Source organism: Geotrypetes seraphini, chromosome 1 (genome assembly GCF_902459505.1).
Source record: "Geotrypetes seraphini chromosome 1, aGeoSer1.1, whole genome shotgun sequence".
NCBI lineage: Eukaryota > Metazoa > Chordata > Amphibia > Gymnophiona > Dermophiidae > Geotrypetes > Geotrypetes seraphini.
In genome coordinates, this window is record NC_047084.1 from 95,917,495 (window position 1) to 95,935,961 (window position 18,467).

The window sequence follows — 18,467 nt, forward strand, 5'->3', positions numbered from 1 at the left end:
GAAGACTGAAGCAAAGAATTCATTTAATCTTTCTGCTATGGCCTTGTCTTCCCTGAGATCCCCTTTAATCCCTTGGTCATCTAGCAGTCCAACTGATTCTCTTCCCAGCTTCTTCCTTTTAATATACCTAAAATATTTTTTACTGTGATCGAGAGGATCCTGGACGGAGCAGAGACAGAGGAGACTGCGGTGATAATCCACGTCGGAACGAATGATGTGAGCCGGAGGAACTTCAGCATGGCCACACTGACTGACCAGTTCAGGGTCTTGGGACGAAAGCTGAAGCGGAGTACCCGGAGGATAGCATTCTCAGAGATCCTGCCTGTACCGAGAGCAGATGCAAAGAGGCAGGCAGACCTCCAGGCTGTGAATGCATGGTTGAGGAGATGGTGCCAGGAGGAGGGCTTCCACTTTGTGAGGAACTGGACGTCCTTCTGGGGAAAGAGTAAGCTCTACCGGCGGGACGGCCTGCACCTGAGCACAGCGGGAACTAGACTACTGGCAGCCAATGTGAGGAAGGAGATCGAGAGGGCTTTAAACTGAGGAGAGGGGGAAAGCCGACAGCCGATCTGATGTTGACGCTTCGGACAACAGTATCCAGAACAGATGCTGAACGGGCTGACTGCAAGGAGGAAGTAGAGAGACCGGTGGATCTTACGATCAGACAGCGAGGGAAACACCAGGTAAGGGGAGCTTGCTGGGAGGAGACTAAGGGGCATGGAGACACAAGGGGACTGGGTGGCACGAGGGCAAAAGCTGAGGGCAATATAGAGGTGCCACAAGGCGAGGGGGATCAAACAGAGGCTCAAGGGATGATAGCCCAGGAGGGGGCCGGTAGGGCTAGAAAACCCAGAGGAAAAGCGGGGAAGTGGGGTGGAGGGGATGTGGAGAAGCTGAAAGCTAAGAGGGTAAAGGCTGAGGGCAAAGCAGAAGCACAGGGAACGGAAAAAATGCCCGAAATCCAAGAGCAAGTGGCCCAGGTAAATGCAAAGGTGGAAGAAAAACGACGGAACCTGAGGTGCTTATACGCAAATGCAAGAAGCCTCATGGCCAAGATGGGTGAACTAGAAGTCGTGGCCAAGGGGGAGGACCTGGATATAATTGGAATTGTAGAAACCTGGTGGACAGAGGAAAATCAATGGGATGTGGTGCTGCCGGGGTACAAGCTTTACAGGAGGGACAGGACCCACAAGAAGGGAGGAGGCATAGCACTATATATAAAGGACTCTATCCACTCGGTCGGGATGGATATGGCAACAAAGGCAGAGGGGCTGGAATCACTATGGATCAAATTACCCGGTAACAAGGGTGCGGGCATAAAACTGGGGCTGTACTATCGACCACCTGGTGCGCCAGAAGGAGTCGGACACGACTTGGAAGCAGAATTGAGACAGGAATGCAGGACTGGAAGTGTAACAGTGATGGGGGACTTCAACTACCCGGGAATAGACTGGAGTACGGGTCACTCCAACTGCACTAGGGAGACAGGATTTGTAGAAACTGTGAAGGACTGCTTCATGGAGCAACTAGTCAAAGAACCGACGCGAGGGGGTACTACTCTTGACCTCATCCTAAACGGATTAGGGGGGCCTGCTAGAGGGATAGAAGTGGGAGGACCACTAGGCAATAGTGATCACAACACGATCAGATTCACATTAGAAAGAGAGACACCCATAGTAAGGAGGACCGCAACAACTGCGCTGAATTTCAAGAAAGGGAACTATGTTGCTATGAGGGAAATGGTGGGGAGGAAGCTCAGAAACATCTTTAGGATGGAGACTGTGGGAAGCGCCTGGACCCTATTCAGGGACACCCTGCAGGAAGCACAGAGAATGTATGTCCCCAGTTTCAGGAAAGGCTGCAAGAACAAGCGATCAAAGGACCCGGTTTGGATGTCAACAGAAGTAAAGAGGGCGATAAAGGACAAAAAGGTATCCTTCCGGAGATGGAAAAAGGACCCAACGGAGGAAAATCACCAGACGCACAGGAAATGCCAAAAGGAATGCCACCAGGAGGTTAGAAAAGCAAAGGGGGAATACGAAGAGGGGCTGGCCAGAGAGGCGAAAAACTTCAAGGCATTCTTCAGTTACGTTAAGGGAAAGCGACCAGCGAGAGAGGAGGTGGGGCCGTTGGACGATGGGGATAGGAAGGGAGTGATTAAGGAGGATAAAGAGGTAGCTGAGAGGTTGAACACGTTCTTCTCGTCGGTTTTCACGAGCGAAGACACATTTAATATACCGGACTCAGAGGAGCTCATGAGTGGGGAACAGGCTGAAAAATTGGATCACATAGAGGTAAGTAAGGAGGATGTCCTCAAACAGATAGACAAGCTAAAATGCGGCAAATCACCGGGCCCGGACGGGATCCACCCAAGGGTTCTGAAGGAACTAAGACAAGAAATAGCGGGCACAATCCAGCATGTTTGCAACCTATCCTTGAAAACTGGTGAGGTACCAGAGGACTGGAAATTGGCGAATGTCACACCTATCTTCAAGAAGGGATCGAGGGGTGACCCCGGGAACTACAGGCCGGTGAGCCTGACTTCAATTATAGGGAAGATGGTGGAAGCTATGATCAAGGACGGCATTTGCGAGCACATCGAGAGGAATGGCCTACTGAGAACAAGCCAGCACGGATTCTGTAAGGGAAGGTCGTGCCTAACGAACCTTCTGTACTTCTTTGAGGGAATAAGCAGTCGGGTGGACAATGGGGAACCCATAGACATCATTTACCTCGATTTTCAAAAGGCTTTCGACAAGGTGCCACATGAAAGGCTGCTTAAGAAGCTGTGGAACCACGGGGTGGGAGGGGATGTGCACAGATGGATCAAGCACTGGTTGTCGGGCAGACTGCAGAGGGTCGGAGTAAAGGGTCAATATTCTGACTGGCAGGGAGTCACAAGCGGTGTACCACAGGGGTCGGTGCTGGGGCCATTACTCTTTAACATATTTATCAATGACCTGGAAAAGGAGGCAAAGTGCGAGGTTATAAAATTTGCAGACGATACCAAACTGTGCGGCAGAGTTAGGACCAGGGAGGAGTGTGAGGACCTACAAAGAGACCTGGACAAGCTAGAAGACTGGGCAAACAAATGGCAAATGCGCTTTAACGTGGACAAATGCAAGGTCATGCATATAGGGAAAAAGAACCCGTTGTTCAACTACAAATTGGGGGGGTATTGTTGGGAGACAGCAGACTTGAGAGAGACTTGGGTGTGCTGGTGGATGCATCACTGAAGCCATCTGCACAGTGCGCAGCAGCCTCGAAAAAAGCCAACAGGATGCTTGGCATCATGAAGAAGGGCATAACAACCAGAACACGGGAAGTCATCATGCCATTGTATCGAGCGATGGTGCGTCCACATCTGGAATACTGCGTTCAGTATTGGTCGCCGCACCTCAAGAAGGACATGGCGGTACTTGAGAGAGTCCAAAGGAGAGCAACGAAAATGGTAAAAGGGCTGGAACACTGCCCATACGCCGAGAGGTTGGATAGGCTGGGGCTCTTCTCTCTGGAAAAGAGGAGGCTCAGGGGAGATATGATAGAGACCTTCAAGATCATGAGGGGCATAGAGAGGGTGGATAGGGACAGATTCTTCAGACTGAAGGGGACAACAGGTACGAGGGGGCACTCGGAGAAACTGAAGGGAGATAGGTTCAAAACAAACGCAAGGAAGTTTTTTTTCACCCAAAGGGTCGTGGACACTTGGAATGCGCTACCAGAGGAAGTGATCAGGCAGAGTACGGTACAGGGATTCAAACAGGGATTGGACGGATTCCTGAAGGATAAAGGGATCATGGGATACTGAGGGAGGAGCTGGGATGTAACACAAGTATAGAAAGCTAACCAGGTAATAAGTATAGAAACCCAACCAGGTCGTGCATGTGCAAGACCGGAGGGTTAGGACTTCGATAGGAAGACAGGACTTAAATGAGAAACCAAGGTGGCAAGGGAGCCCCTTCTGGTGATACAGACAGGTCGTGACCTGTTTGGGCTGCCGCGGGAGCGGACTGCTGGGCAGGATGGACCTATGGTCTGACCCGGCAGAGGCACTGCCTATGTTCTTATGTGTGTTTTTTGCTTCCAGCACAGTCTTCTTTTCAGTGTCTCTCTTTGCTTTCCTTATTAGCGCCTTGCATTTGACTTTCCATTCCTTGTGCTGTTTACAATTATTTTCAGTTGGATCCTTCTTCCACATTCTTAAGGGTTTTCTTTTGGCTCTAATAGCTTCCTTCATCTCACTCGTTAACCATGCTGGTTGCAATTTGGTCTTCCTTCCTCCTTTCTTAATACATGGAATATACTCATATCTAGTCTGGGCTTCCAGGATGGTATTTTTGAACAATGTCCAAACCTGATATAAGTTTTTGACCTTTGCAGCAGCTCCTCTAAGTTGTTTTTTTTGGTTTTTTTAAAAAAAACATTCTTCTTATGTTATCATAGTCTCCTTTTTTTAAAGTTAAATTCTAATGTCCCTGTGTGAAATTATTCCAGGGATTATATCAAATCTGATCATTTTATGATCACTATTATCAAGCAGCCCCAGCACCATTACCTTCCGCACCAATTCATGCGTTCCACTAAGAACTAGGTCTAGAATTGCTTCACTTCCTGTCTATTCCTGAATCAACCGCTCCATAACGCAGTCCTTGATTTCATCAAGAAATTTTATTTCCCTAGCATATGCTGAAAGATTAGAGAGACTGGGGCTTTTTTCGCTGGAGAAGCGGAGACTTAGAGGGGATATGATAGAGACTTATAAGATCACGAAGGGCATAGAGAAAGTGGAGAGAGACAGATTCTTCAAACTTTTGACAACTACAAGAACGAGAAGGCATTCCGAAAAATTAAAAGGAGACAGATTCAGAACCAAGGCTAGGAAGTTCTTCTTCACCCAACGGGTGGTGGACACCTGGAACGCACTTCCAGAGGGAGTAATAGGACAGGGTACGGTATTGGAGTTCAAGAAGGGATTGGACAATTTTCTGAAGGAAAAGGGGATAGAAGGGTATAGATAAAGGGCTAGTATACAGGTCCTGGACCTGATGGGCCGCTGCGTGAGCAGACTGCTGGGCATGATGGACCTCAGGTCTGACCCAGCAGAGGCATGGCTTATGTTCTTATGTTCATACCCTGGTGATACATTTTCCCAATTAATATCGAGGTACTTGAAATCGCCCGTTATTTTTGTGTTGCCCAATTTGTTTGCCTCCCTAATTTTTGACAACATTTCAGCATCTGTCCAGTCCTTCTGGTCAGGCGGATGGTAAGTGCACTCCTATTGCTATCTTTTTCCCTTTGCACATGGAATTTCTACCCATAGGGATTCCAAGGTGTTTTTCTGCTCCTGCACCATTTCCTCAGTCTTATCTATATAAACAGCTGATCTGTTTGAGGACATCTACTTTTCAATTAATGGCATATGTACTCATATGGCTGCACAGTTCAATGCTTCTATCATGAAAGAAACTATTTCAGAAGGCTAGATAATTAATAATATGGACTGACAGTTTGACAAAGGAACTAGGCATGTTAACATAATTGATCAGTAGGGCGCAGATGGATGGCTGTTTAGGTAGGATTACCATATGGCTTCAGAAAAAGGAGGATGGATTGAGACATCTGGGTTTTAACTTCTACTGAAAGCAACAGAAGTAAGGAGGACAGATAGAGACATCTGGGCTTTACTTCCATTGAAAGCAATGGACATAAAACCCGGATGTCTCAATCCATCCTCCTTTTTCTGGAGTCATATGGTAGCCCTATGTTTAGGAGTGTGTATTTTTTTAAGCATGTCTGAATATTTTTGATTAATTGTATGTATTAATAATATATTGGAGAATGACACAGGGACAAATTTTTTCCCCCATCCCCACGGGAACTCATTTGCCCGTCCCGACAAATTCTTTTCCTGTCCCTGCCCCATTTCTGCTTGCTCTGTCCTCGCCTGCAGAAGCCTCAAACACTTTAAAATCATAAGTGTTTAAGGCTTGTTTGGTTAAGGCAGAGCTTACAAGAATGGTGCAGGGACAGCAAAAAAACATGTGAGGACAGGACGGGGAAATTGAGTTCCTGCGGGGACGGGGAAAAATTTGTCCCTGTGCCATTCTCTACATTGCACCACTCTAGAAATCAAAATGTAGCAGAAGTGAGCCAAGTATAGGACAATAAAGCCATTGTGACATCACTGATGAGGTTGACTATTAGACATTGGTGGAATGTGGCATTGTGATGTCACAATACCAGGTCTGGTTATCAGAGGCTGAAACTTTTCACACTATTTATTTATTCAATTTTCTATACTGTTCTCCCAAGCAGAGAATGATACGGTGACAAATTTTTCCCTGTCCCCACGGGAACTCATTTTACCGTCCCTTCCTGGTGAGTTCTTTTCCTGTCCCTGCTCCATTCCTGCAAGCTCTGTAGGATGCCAGCTCATCCACATAAAGTGACAATAGTGCGGACCCAACACGGTCTATGTTTCAATTGTAATAGCCTTCCTCAGGGGTCCCGGATGCTGGATATGTGATGATTATCAGCACTTTTTTGGATGAAAATGATATCTCCAAAAATACTCTTTCTGAAGCAAGCCTGGAGGCATTTGATGTGGACGAGCTTGTATCCTACGAATATCCAATAAACACTTGTTTCTTCATGTGGACGAGTGTGTATTTTGCAAGTCTTCTACTTATATTTGCATTAAAAACATCAATTCCGGAGATCACGTGACGCTATGCTCAGGAGAAGACGGTGATTCGCGTCTCTCCTGCCGCCGGCCTGGAATCGCCCACTCTTGGCTGACTTTTTCCCCCGGAGCGATCGCTGATTCCCTGCTGGGGGCTTCTCCGTCGCAGCGCCGGTGCTGGGGAGTGCGAGCGGGGGCTGTATGGCGGCCAAATCGATCTGCCCGCAGAGAGATCGTGCCTGGCTCGCTGACGACAAGATGGCAGCGGCTGCCAGCCCTGCGGGGCCCTCCGCTTCGCCGTCGTGGGTGGCAGAGATTACAAAGGAGGTCACGGCGGCTTTGGAAGCCGTTTTGGAGAAGAGGCTCCGGCCGCTGGATGAAAAGTTGGAGCGGCTGCAGGGGAAGCTGGACGGAGTTGGTCGGGATCTGGAGCAGTTTCAGAGCAGGGTCGGCGAGGTGGAGGACCGCGTGGGTGGAGTGGAGCAGGCTCAGCGCCAGCAGTTGCAGCGTCTGGAGGCCTTGGAGAGCAAGGTGGATGAGCTGGAGAATCGGGCCAGAAGAAACAACCTTCGTTTTGTGGGGCTCCCTGAGTCTCTGGTGGAGTCGGGCTTACAGTCTTTTATGGAGCGCTGGATCCCAGAGTCTTTGGGGCTTTCACCAGACCTGGGCCGCTTCCGGGTGGAGAGGGCCCACAGGATTGGAGCTCGGCGAGACGCTGAAGCCAGACCCAGAGTGGTTATCATCAGAGTGCTCAACTTTGCTTATAAGACCGCGATCCTGCAGGCGCTGAGGGGGGGTCGTCAGCTGACCTATGAGAACCGTAAAGTTTTGTGCTTTCAGGACTATTCCCCCCTTGTGGCTCAGCGACGCCGGGGCTTCAGCTCCGTTTGTTCAACCTTGTTCACTCGTCGGATCAGGTTTGCTTTACAGTACCCTGCTCGGCTCCGTGTCTCCCATGGTGGCTCGGTTCATTTCTTTGAGTCCCCAGAGGCCGCCCGGGACTATCTCGCTCAGCTGGATGGCGGCGGTGGTCTTCCATCTTCCACTGCCCCTTGACCTGCTCTTTGGATGTTGGGGCTGCTCGTTTGCTGGTAGTGCCATTTGAATCTGGGGGGATGTTTCTGGTATTGGCTCCCCCCTCCTCTTTGTCCTCACTTCTATGGGGGGCGCCTGCCTCCCCCTCTTGGAGCCTTTGGGGGGAGCATGCAGAGCTTTGGGAGTGCCCTGCTTCCTCCGAGGACTTTGGTGAACAAGCTGGGGTGAAAGATTGTTTGGGAACAGCTACTTCTATTGTCCGGTCCCCTGGATGCCTTTCTTCGCCATTGTTCCTGGCTGGGGACTCTCCTGGATTGCTGATTGGACTTTGTTCGGAGCGCCTGGGTGACAGGGGGGGGAGCTGAGCTTAGGGGCTTTGGATGTGGGGTTGTGGGGATTTGGAGTGTTGGGAGTGTTTGGTGAGTTGGAGTGCTGAGTGCATCCGGGGGCGTGGACTGGTCCCTGGAGTGGAGAGGGGGGGTTGGGTGGGTAAGTTCTGTGGCAGCCTCTCCACTGACTTTGTGAGGGGGGGACTGGGGTCTCCCTGAGGCATGTGGGGTTTGAGTTGTTGCTGTTGGAGGGACTGGTTGGGGTTTTGTTCTTTGCTGAGGGGGTTGGGAGTTTCATGGGGGCTTTACTGTGGGTGGTCCAGGTGGGCTGGTGTCTTAACGTGATGGGTCCTCCTTTGAGGATCGGTTTGGGGAATTATTGGGGGTTTGGGGTTTGGGTGAGGGAGGGGGGGGAGGTTGGGGTGGGGGGTTGGAGTGGGTTAGTTTGGGCTCTGAGCGGAGGGATGTCAGTTTCTCATCTGATCCAGAGTGGCTTGGGGGTGGTTGGTTTGGTGGGACACCACTGTGTTCCGGAGCCCGCTTGCTGGGACGGTGCTCTGGAGCTCCCATGGATTTTTTTTCTCTTCGATTGGTGTTATTGTTTTCTGTTTTTCCATGGTTCGAGTGGTGACTTGGAATGTTGGGGGGGTCACGTCCCTGGTGAAGCGTACTAAAATTCTTCAAGCTTTGCAGCGCCTTAAGGCAGATATTGTCTTGCTACAGGAGACGCACCTTACTGCGGCAGAGCATGCTAAACTCCAGCGAGGTTGGGTGGGCGTGTGCATGGCGGCTGCGGGTTCGAGTCGGAAATGCGGGGTGGCTATTTTGGTTCGTAAGGGGATTGCTGCTCGTTTGGACACGGTGGCGGCTGATTCAGAGGGCCGCTATATCTTTTGTAAGGCCCAGATCGCAGAGTCGGGGGTTCTTTTGGGTAGTGTCTACGCTCCGAACACATACAATAGGAGATTTTATATGCGTTTACAGGCGATTCTGTCACCCCATCAGGGTCTCCCGCTGTTGTTGGGGGGGGGATTTTAACTCGGTTTGGGACCCTTCTCTGGATAGATCTACTGCGTTCCCTAATTGTCGGGCTCAGGATGGTAGGGGGCTCCCTTCCTTCTGTCAGTTCTTGGAGTTGGAGGATGTTTGGAGGATTTTACACCCGACTGAGAAAGACTTCACTCATATGTCACGGGCGCATTCCACGCAGTCCCGTATTGACTACTTGCTTCTTTCGCGGGCTGTTTTTTTCTCAGGTGGAGCGAGCGGAGATCGGTCCCTACGCGATTTCGGATCATGCTTGGGTGTGGTTGGAGTGGACGCCCCCGGGGCGGTCCTCGCAGTCCCGTCAATGGAGGTATCCTCTTTGGCTTGGCCAGGACCCCCAGTTCTACGATTCGTTGGTGGCGCGTTGGAATGACTATTGCTTTCATAATGATCAGCACCGGGAGGACCCTGTTCTTTTTTGGGAAACCGCTAAGGCGGTTCTTCGCGGGCATATTATTAGTTATGTCACGCAAGCCAAGAAAAATCGAGATCGGGAAATATTTCGTTTGTCCCGGCATCTGGGGACTCTTCGTCGTGCATATGGCCGTCAGCCCACGGATGTTAACCGGCAAGCTTTGTTGAACGTGCAGGTCGCTTTGAATGAGAGGCTTCATCAGCGGGCTTCTAAGAGTCTGGCCTATTACAAATATCGTCTTTATGCTTATGGCAATAAATGCGGTCGTCTTTTGGGTCGGTTGCTTTCTCACAGAGAGAGCAGACAGAAGATTGTAGCCCTTACCTCTTCGGACGCCAGGCCTCTTACGGCTGATGTGGATATTTGCCGGGCTTTTCGGGACTATTATGCTGAGCTGTATGCAGAGCCTCCTGCGCAGGGTCTTCCGGGGGAGCTGTATTTGGAATCTTTGGATTTACCTGGCTTGGACCCGGCCCATTTGGAGACGCTGAATGCCCCGTTGTCGGAAGCGGAGGTGGATTCGGTTATTCGTCAATGCCCGACTTTGAAGGCGCCGGGCCCTGATGGCTTTCGGGCGGAATTTTATAAGTTGCTACGGGTAGATATTGTTGCGCCGCTAACGGCTATGTTCAATGTCATGGTGGATGCGGAGGCTATGCCGGCCTACCTTAACTTGGCTCAAATTATAGTTCTGCCTAAGCCGGGGCGAGACCCCGTCAGGGTGGAATCTTATAGACCTATTTCCCTGCTCAATTGTGAGGTGAAGATCTTGGCTAAGGTTTTGGCAAATCGATTGGCTGGTGTTCTTCCTGGGCTTCTGCATGAGGCTCAGGTTGGATTTGTGAGGGGCCGTTCGGTCGAGAAGAATTTGAGATGCCTTCTTGCCTCTTTGGAATTTTGTGCACGTCGCCAACAGCCCTCGCTTCTGGTCAGCTTTGACGCAGAAAAAGCCTTGGGACTTTTTATTTGCCACCCTGGCCAAGTATGGGTTTGCGGGCCGTTTTGTTTCGGCGTTGAGGGCCTTATATGCTTCTCCATCAGCGGCCCTTATGGTGAACGGTTGCAGTTCTTCGTTGTTTGCTATCTCCCGTGGAACGAGACAAGGGTGTCCTTTGTCCCCGCTTCTGTTTATTCTTACCCTGGATCCCCTGTTGCGTGCGATCCATTTGACTCCTGAGGTGCAGGGGGTCCCTTTTGGTTCCCGTTGTTTTAAGGTGGCGGCTTTTGCGGATGATTTATTTGTTCATCTTACGGACCCGCAGAGCTCGTTGCCGGCGTTATTGGAAATGATTCAGGAGTACGGGGATTTCTCGGGTCTTCGCCTGAACTTGGGGAAGTCGGAGGCTTTGTCTACTTCGCCGGCCTTGCGGAATAACTGGGGGGTTTTGTTTCCGCTGCGTTGGGCGACGGATTCTTTTTGTTATCTTGGGATTCGGCTCCCGGCGTCTCTTGGTCGTCTTTATTCTCTTAATGTCGGGGCGCTCTTGGATCGCACGTCGCAGCAGTTGGATCGTTGGAGAGATCTCCCCCTTTCCTTGTTGGGGCGCGTGGCGGTGATTCGCATGGTCATTTTTCCCCAGTGGCTTTATGTGCTCTGGATCCTCCCGTTGCGCCTTCTTAAGAAAGACTTGCGGATCCTGAGACGCGTTTTGGCTCGGTTTTGTTGGCGTGGGGGGAAGCCTCGGTTGTGTTATGATCTGCTGGTGGGGGGGTGGCAGCAGGGTGGTTTGGGCATCCCGCATTTTGGTTTGTATAATTTAGCTTGTCTTTTGCGGCACCTTAAAGATTGGTTGCTTGGGGATTCTCAGTATACTCCCACCTTGCTTGAGACTGTTCTGTATGCCCCGTATTCGCTTCTTGCTTTGCTCCATATGCCTGGGGGGGCCTTGCCGCAGGAGGTTCGGGGCACCGTACTTTTGGCTTCCATGCGTGGGAGGGCCTTGTTCGGCGCCTGGGGGGGGGGGACCCGCGAGTGTCTTCTCTGTTGCCCTTGATGGGCAATCCGGATTTTGTACCTGGCTCGGACAATTCGAGTTTTCGTCGTTGGAAACTGTTGGGCTTTTTTCTGGTGGAACATCTGCTAACCGTTGATGGGGACCTGCGTACTTTAGAGGATCTGAGGGATCAGTTGGGGCGCTGCTGGGGGTATACTTTTGCTTATTGTCAAGTTAAACACTATATTCTTACGCTTCCCCGGATTGCCCTTCAGCACCCGTTGGGGGCTCGCATCCGGGATTTGTATGCCCTGGTTGAGCCTTTTCAGACTTCGGTGTCCGCCTTATATCAGGCTTTGCTTCAGTTTGAGGCCCCTAGAAACTGTCTCAGGATTCGGGATGGCTGGGCCTCGGAACTCCATCTGGACCTAACCTCTTGGGAGGTCTCCCGGAGTCTGGCGGGCTTGCCGCGCTTAGTCCGAGGAGCCGTGTTGCAGGAATGTTATGCTCGTATTTTGTATAGAGGGTATATTACCCAAGCTCAACTATTTAAATTTGGTGGTGTTGACTCTCCCCTGTCTCTCAAATGTGGTCAGGATTCGTGCACGTTTGCGCATGCTTTGTGGACTTGTTGGTGTATTCAGGCTTTTTGGGCTGAGGTAGTCTCTTATTTGAGCTCCCTTTTGGAGACGTCTTTAGCGGGCACGGTTGAGCAGCTGGTGCTGGATTTACCGAGAGCTTTTCGATCTTTAGCTCCGGCAGCTCGTTGGCTGTGTCGTAAGGTGTGTCTCCTGGCCCGGCGTTGTATTATGCAGCAGTGGACCTCCCCGACTCCTCCGTCTTTTTGGCACTGGAGAGCTCTTCTTCATGAGTTGGTTCTTCAGGAGGCCCGGGAGGTAGGAGGTTCTTTTAAGCGTCGTCAGAACTTCTTGTTGATCTGGGATCCTTATCTCAATTCTTATCCTAGGGGGCGTGGCCTTCTTCTGAACACCTTGACTTGAAGCGGCTTCCTCTTGGCTAGTTCTGGATCTCGACGTCTCTCTGCTCTGTGGTCTGGGGTGGGGGGGGGGGACTGGGGGTGGGGGGGAGGGGGATGCTTAGCTTGGTTTGCTGTCCCAGGGTCATCAGAGTCCAGACCCTGGGGGGGGGAATTAGGTTTGTGCCTTTCTTTTTTTTTTCTGCCTGGCGTTCCACTTCCTTTGGGGTGGGGGGTCAGGGGGGCTGCGGGTGGGGGTGGGTTGGGAGAGGTGGGATTTTGGGGGGGATGGGTGTTTTCTGGGCAGTTATATTTGACATACTGGTGTATGGTTATCTCTGTTTATGCAACCACTGCTTCTTCTTCATGTGCTGACAGTTGTTGTTGTTGTGTTCATTTTTGCGAGTCTTTTCATGTCAATAAAAAATTGTTACAACCTAAAAACATCAATTCCACAGCTTCTTTTGTTCTTTTGGAACTCCCTTTTTTCTGTGGAATTACTGGGTTTCTATTGTGTATTCTTTTAAATCTACTACTTAGCAGCTTTATCTTATTCCCCCTAGTCCTAGTATTTTTGGAAAGAGTAAACAAACAATTCACACCTTCCCACTCCACTCCCACTATTTTATGGACCTCTATCATATCTCCACTGAGCTGTCTCTTCTCCAAGCTGAAAAACCTTAGTCCCTTTAGCTTTTCCTCAACGTGAAAGTTGTCCCATCCCTTTTATCATTTTTGTCACCCTTCTCTGTACATTTTCTAATTCTATTATATCTCTTTTGACATATGCTGACCAGATTTGCAGTGATACAAGGACATTTGTTTTCCATTCCTTTCCTGATAATTCCTAACGATCTATAGGATTGACGTCTGCAAAATCCTGAGTGGAGTAGAACGGGTCCAAGTGGATCGATTTTTCAATCCGTCAAAAATTACAAAGACTAGGGGACACTCGATGAAGGTACAGGGAAATACTTTTAAAATCAATAGGAGGAAATTTGTTTTCACTCAGAGAATAGTTAAGCTCTGGAACGCATTGCCAGAGGTTGTGGTAAAAGCGGATAGCGTAGCTGGTTTTAAGAAAGGTTTGGACAAATTCCTGGAGGAAAAGTCCATAGTCTGTTATTAAGACATGGGGGAAGCCTCTGCTTGCCCTGGATCGCTAGCATGGAATGTTGCTACACTTTGAATTTGGCCAGGTACTAACATACATAGTAACATACATAGTAGATGACGGCAGATAAAGACCCGAATGGTCCATCCAGTCTGCCCAACCTGATTCAATTTAATTTTTTTTTTTTTTTCTTCTTAGCTATTTCTGGGCGAGATTCCAAAGCTTTACCCGGTACTGTGCTTGGGTTCCAACTGCCGAAATCTCTGTTAAGACTTACTTCAGCCCATCTATACCCTCCCAGCAATTGAAGCCCTCCCCTGCCCATCCTCCTCCAAACGGCCATGCACAGACACAGATCGTACAAGTCTGCCCAGTAACTGGCCTAGTTCAATCTTTAATATTATTTTCTGATTCTAAATCTTCTGTGTTCATCCCACGCTTCTTTGAACTCAGTCACAGTTTTACTCTCCACCACCTCTCTCGGGAGCGCATTCCAGGCATCCACCACCCTCTCCGTAAAGTAGAATTTCCTAATATTGCCCCTGAATCTACCACCCCTCAACCTCAAATTATGTCCTCTGGTTTTACCATTTTCCTTTCTCTGGAAAAGATTTTGTTCTACATTAATACCCTTTAAGTATTTGAACGTCTGAATCATATCTCCCCTGTCTCTCCTTTCCTCTAGGGTATACATATTCAGGGCTTCCAGTCTCTCCTCATACGTCTTCTGGCGCAAGCCTCCTATCATTTTCGTCGCCCTCCTCTGGACCGCCTCAAAGTCTTCTTACGTCTTTCGCCAGATACGGTCTCCAAAACTGAACACAATACTCCAAGTGGGGCCTCACCAATGACCTGTACAGGGGCATCAACACCTTCTTCCTTCTACTGACTACGCCTCTCTTTATACAGCCCAGAATCCTTCTGGCAGCAGCCACTGCCTTGTCACACGGTTTTTTGCCTTTAGATCTTCGGACACTATCACCCCAAGGTCCCTCTCCCCGTCCGTGCATATCAGCTTCTCTCCTCCCAGCATATACGGTTCCTTCCTATTATTAATCCCCAAATGCATTACTCTGCATTTCTTTGCATTGAATTTTAGTTGCCAGGCATTAGACCATTCCTCTAACTTTTGCAGATCCTTTTTCATATTTTCCACTCCCTCTTCGGTGTCTACTCTGTTACAAATCTTGGTATCATCTGCAAAAAGGCACACTTTTCCTTCTAGCCCTTCAGCAATGTCACTTACATACATATTGAACAGGATTGGCCCCAGTACCGAACCCTGAGGGACTCCACTAGTCACCTTTCCTTCCTTCGAGCGACTTCCATTAACCACCACCCTCTGGTGTCTGTCCGACAGTCAGTTTCTGACCCAGTTCACCACTTTGGGTCCTAACTTCAGCCCTTCAAGTTTGTTCAACAGCCTCCTATGAGGAACTGTATCAAAGGCTTTGCTGAAATCCAAGTAAATTACATCTAGCATATGTCCTCGATCCAGCTCTCTGGTCACCCAATCAAAAAATTCATATAAATACTGGTAACCTGGATTGCCTACCGTGAGAACGGGCTACTGGGCTTGATGGACCATTGGTCTGACCCAGTAGGGCTATTCTTATGTTCTTATGTTGTAAACTCTCATTCTGTATCTGCTAATTTAGGATGAACAATTGTGCTAGACAAATACCTCCGTAGCCCATTTTGCCTTGTCTGTATCTTATTTGTTTAATTATTATGTATGTTACCTTACAAGCCATTGTGAAAGCAAAGTCCATAAGCCATTATTAAGATGGACTTGGGAAAATCCAATGCTTATTTCTAGGACAAGCAACATAAACTCTGATTTATTTTTTGGAACCTTGCCAGCTACTCGTGACTTGGGTCGGTCACGGTTGAGAACAGGATACTGGGCTTGAAGGACCTTTGGTCTGTCCCAGTATGGCAACTCTTATGTTCACTCTTAAAACAAAAATTCCTTTCGCATCTATGAGAATAAACATTTTCTTCTTCCACTCAAAAATTCCATTAGTGCTGAGGAATTAACCACAAGGCTTTTGTAACAATGTTCTCTGGATAAATGAGTTAATAACTGACCTTCTCCATCGTAGTAACAAATGTTTGCTCAAAAACTTAATCAGACTGTCAAACCTTTTGGTGGAAGTACTGTGGTCTGGGACTGCTTTGCTCTATCATGACTTGGACAGCTTGATTTCATTAATGAAACCATAAATTTTACTTTATTTCAGAAAATCCTGGAGAAGAACATCTGTTGAAAGTGTAAAGCAAGATAAAGACTGTGAACTTCCAAGTAAATCTACTACAGAATGGTGTTTAAAAGAAGAGATTTTGTATTTTTGACTGGCCAAGTCAAAGAGCTAAAATGAAGCTGTCCATGCAAGGAATCCCTCAAATGTCACAGAGCTGAAACCGTTTCTGAATGTATTGTATACTAGTGCTGCCCGATTTCTGATTCAAACTGATTCACCGATTCACTTTGGGTAAATCGATTCGTGTTTTAAGTTTCAAGTTTCTTCATGGCTTGATATACTGACTATCACATGTATTAAAAATTAGAAAGGTCTAATATAATTTTTGATTTAGGTGAGATAAAATAAAAAGAGGGTAAACCTAAAACTATGACAAATTAAGACAGATTAGAAACAAGAGGTTTTGGGGGATATGGAAATTTTAATTACAATGATAAATACAAATAAAAGGGAGGGTAGAGGGATGGGGAGTGACGAAAGGAAACAGGGATGTCGCTTTTTAAAAGCTTTTTTTTCCCCCCCACTTATTAAAAAAAAAAAAAAAAAAAATTTGGCCTGGCCGATTCGGGGAACAACCCTCCTCCTCGTGCCGTCAGGTCTCCTAAAGCAGGAGCTGGCTGTCCAGTGTCGCTCCTGCTTTAGGGGGTGATAGGGGGAGGGTCAGTCGGGAAGTGCTGCAGCGCTTCCTGGGGGGGAGGTGAAAGCTTTATTAATCTGACCTTGATCCTCCCCAGGGATAGATTCAGGGAACCGGCTCCTCCTTCGCCTAAAAGCTCTTGTTTTGGGCATTTGGGAGTTAGGCTTTTTTTAGGTTGATTATATGTTAGTAACATATCATAGTAGATGACGGCAGATAAAGACCCGAATGGTCCATCCAGTCTGCCCAACCTGATTCAATTAAAAAATTTTTTTTTATTTTTTTTTTCTTCTTAGCTATTTCTGGGCAAGAATCCAAAGCTTTACCCGGTAATCCAAAGCTTTACCCGGTACTATGCTTGTTAGTGTAGACGTAGTGGTGGTCTGGGCGTTTAAACAGCTGAAAGTAGAGGCAGGCCATTATCAAAAAATACCTCCTTTTGGACGTTTTTTTTGATAATGGACATTTTCCCTGCTTCTACTTTCAACTTTTAAGGCCTTAGGCAAAAGGGGACTTAGACGTTTTTTTTTATTCTGCCCCTCCACGGGTTTAAAGGTGATATGTAAGAATTAACCAATAAATAAATATTGAAGAATGAGGCAAAGTTCCTCAAGGTTGATGCCAGTGACAGATCAACAGTTCTAGGAAATATTTAGGTGTAGTGATTGCCTCTCAATTAGTTCTTGAATGAAGAGTTTGGATTCTTTTTCATACAAGGGTACTTATCATTTTTTTTTTTTTTTGCTGAATAGGTAATCAAATTATCTTTTTTTTGCATGGGAGGGGGTGTTATTCAACAACCAAGTTATCTTTTTCTCTTACCAGGGTTTATTTAGATTATGATCTCTTACAATAACCCCCCCCCCCCATCACACTCTTATCTCCCTCTCTGGAATTCATTGCCAGAAAACATGGTGAAAACAGCGATGGGAGAGAGGGAATGTGATAAAGATGTTTAAATATTACTCCTGAGCCTAAGGAAATTCTTTTTTTTTTACAGAAAGGGTGGACGATGCATGGAATAATCTCCTGGTAGAGTTGGAGACAAAGACTGTGTCTTAATTCAAGACCTGCATGGGACGGGCACGTGTGATCTTTTAAGGAGAGGAGGAGATAGTGGATGTTGCAGAGGAGCAGATTGGACGGACCATTTGATCTTTATCTGCCATCATGTTTCTATGTTTTCTTAATATAGATTTAAGATCATAAGAATAGCTATACTGTGTCAGACCAATGATCCATAGCTCAGTCCTCTGCTAAAATACAGACTGTCTTAGGGGAATCCCACCCTTTTTAACCACTATATTTATTAAAAAATGTATATACCGCATACAACTATGCGGTTTCCATACGACATACACAGAATCTTGTTTCCCTCTGATAGTCACGTATAACATAGATATATCAAGACAACATAATCATTTCTGTTATAATAGGGATAGAGCACAAATTTGATCAGTTTAGAAGTACAAACAAGCTTTAAATCACACTTCGATGTCAGAAAAATTCTAGAAGGCGATTATAAACTGAAATACATCTTAGCATAAGAAGGCATTAGCAAACAACTGACTTTTCAGCATTTTGGGATTTGTGATGAAACTGTTTCTCTCTCTGCACTGTATTCAGATTTTGCCTAGTTGCCTTTCTTGTGTTTGTTTGTTTGCTTCTCAATAAAGATGTTTCAAACTAAAAAAAAAAAAATTCATCCTCCCCATACAAAACCGCAGGATACACAGGAGTTATATGAGCCCTCAATATCCCTTTCACAACTCCTAGATATAGTGAATTACAATAATCTACCCTACTCAGGATCAACGTCTGAACCACAGTACGGAAATCGTGTGTTGGTAATATTGGCTTCAATCTATAAAGCATTCGAAGTTGCCTGTATCCCACCCTGATTATTTTTAATATTTGGTTTTCCATTGTCAAACAGCTATCTAAGCAAACTCCCAGGACAGTCGTCTCCTTTTTTCCCGGCAGTTTTTTCTCCCATAACAACCACAGTTTGAAACTCAAAATTGTCTCTTT

General features: G+C 47.5%; 1 long non-coding RNA gene across 1 annotated transcript in view; it reads left to right on the forward strand.

Moving 5' to 3' along the window:
• The window catches only part of LOC117352653, a 30,853-nt gene extending 12,814 nt beyond the window's left edge, over nucleotides 1-18,039 (forward strand). Inside the window, exons 2-3 of the long non-coding RNA XR_004537749.1 lie at nucleotides 15,779-16,030; nucleotides 17,437-18,039. This is a non-coding gene — a long non-coding RNA (uncharacterized LOC117352653). The remainder of the gene's footprint in view (nucleotides 1-15,778; nucleotides 16,031-17,436) is intronic.
• Nucleotides 18,040-18,467: the final 428 nt, after the last annotated feature.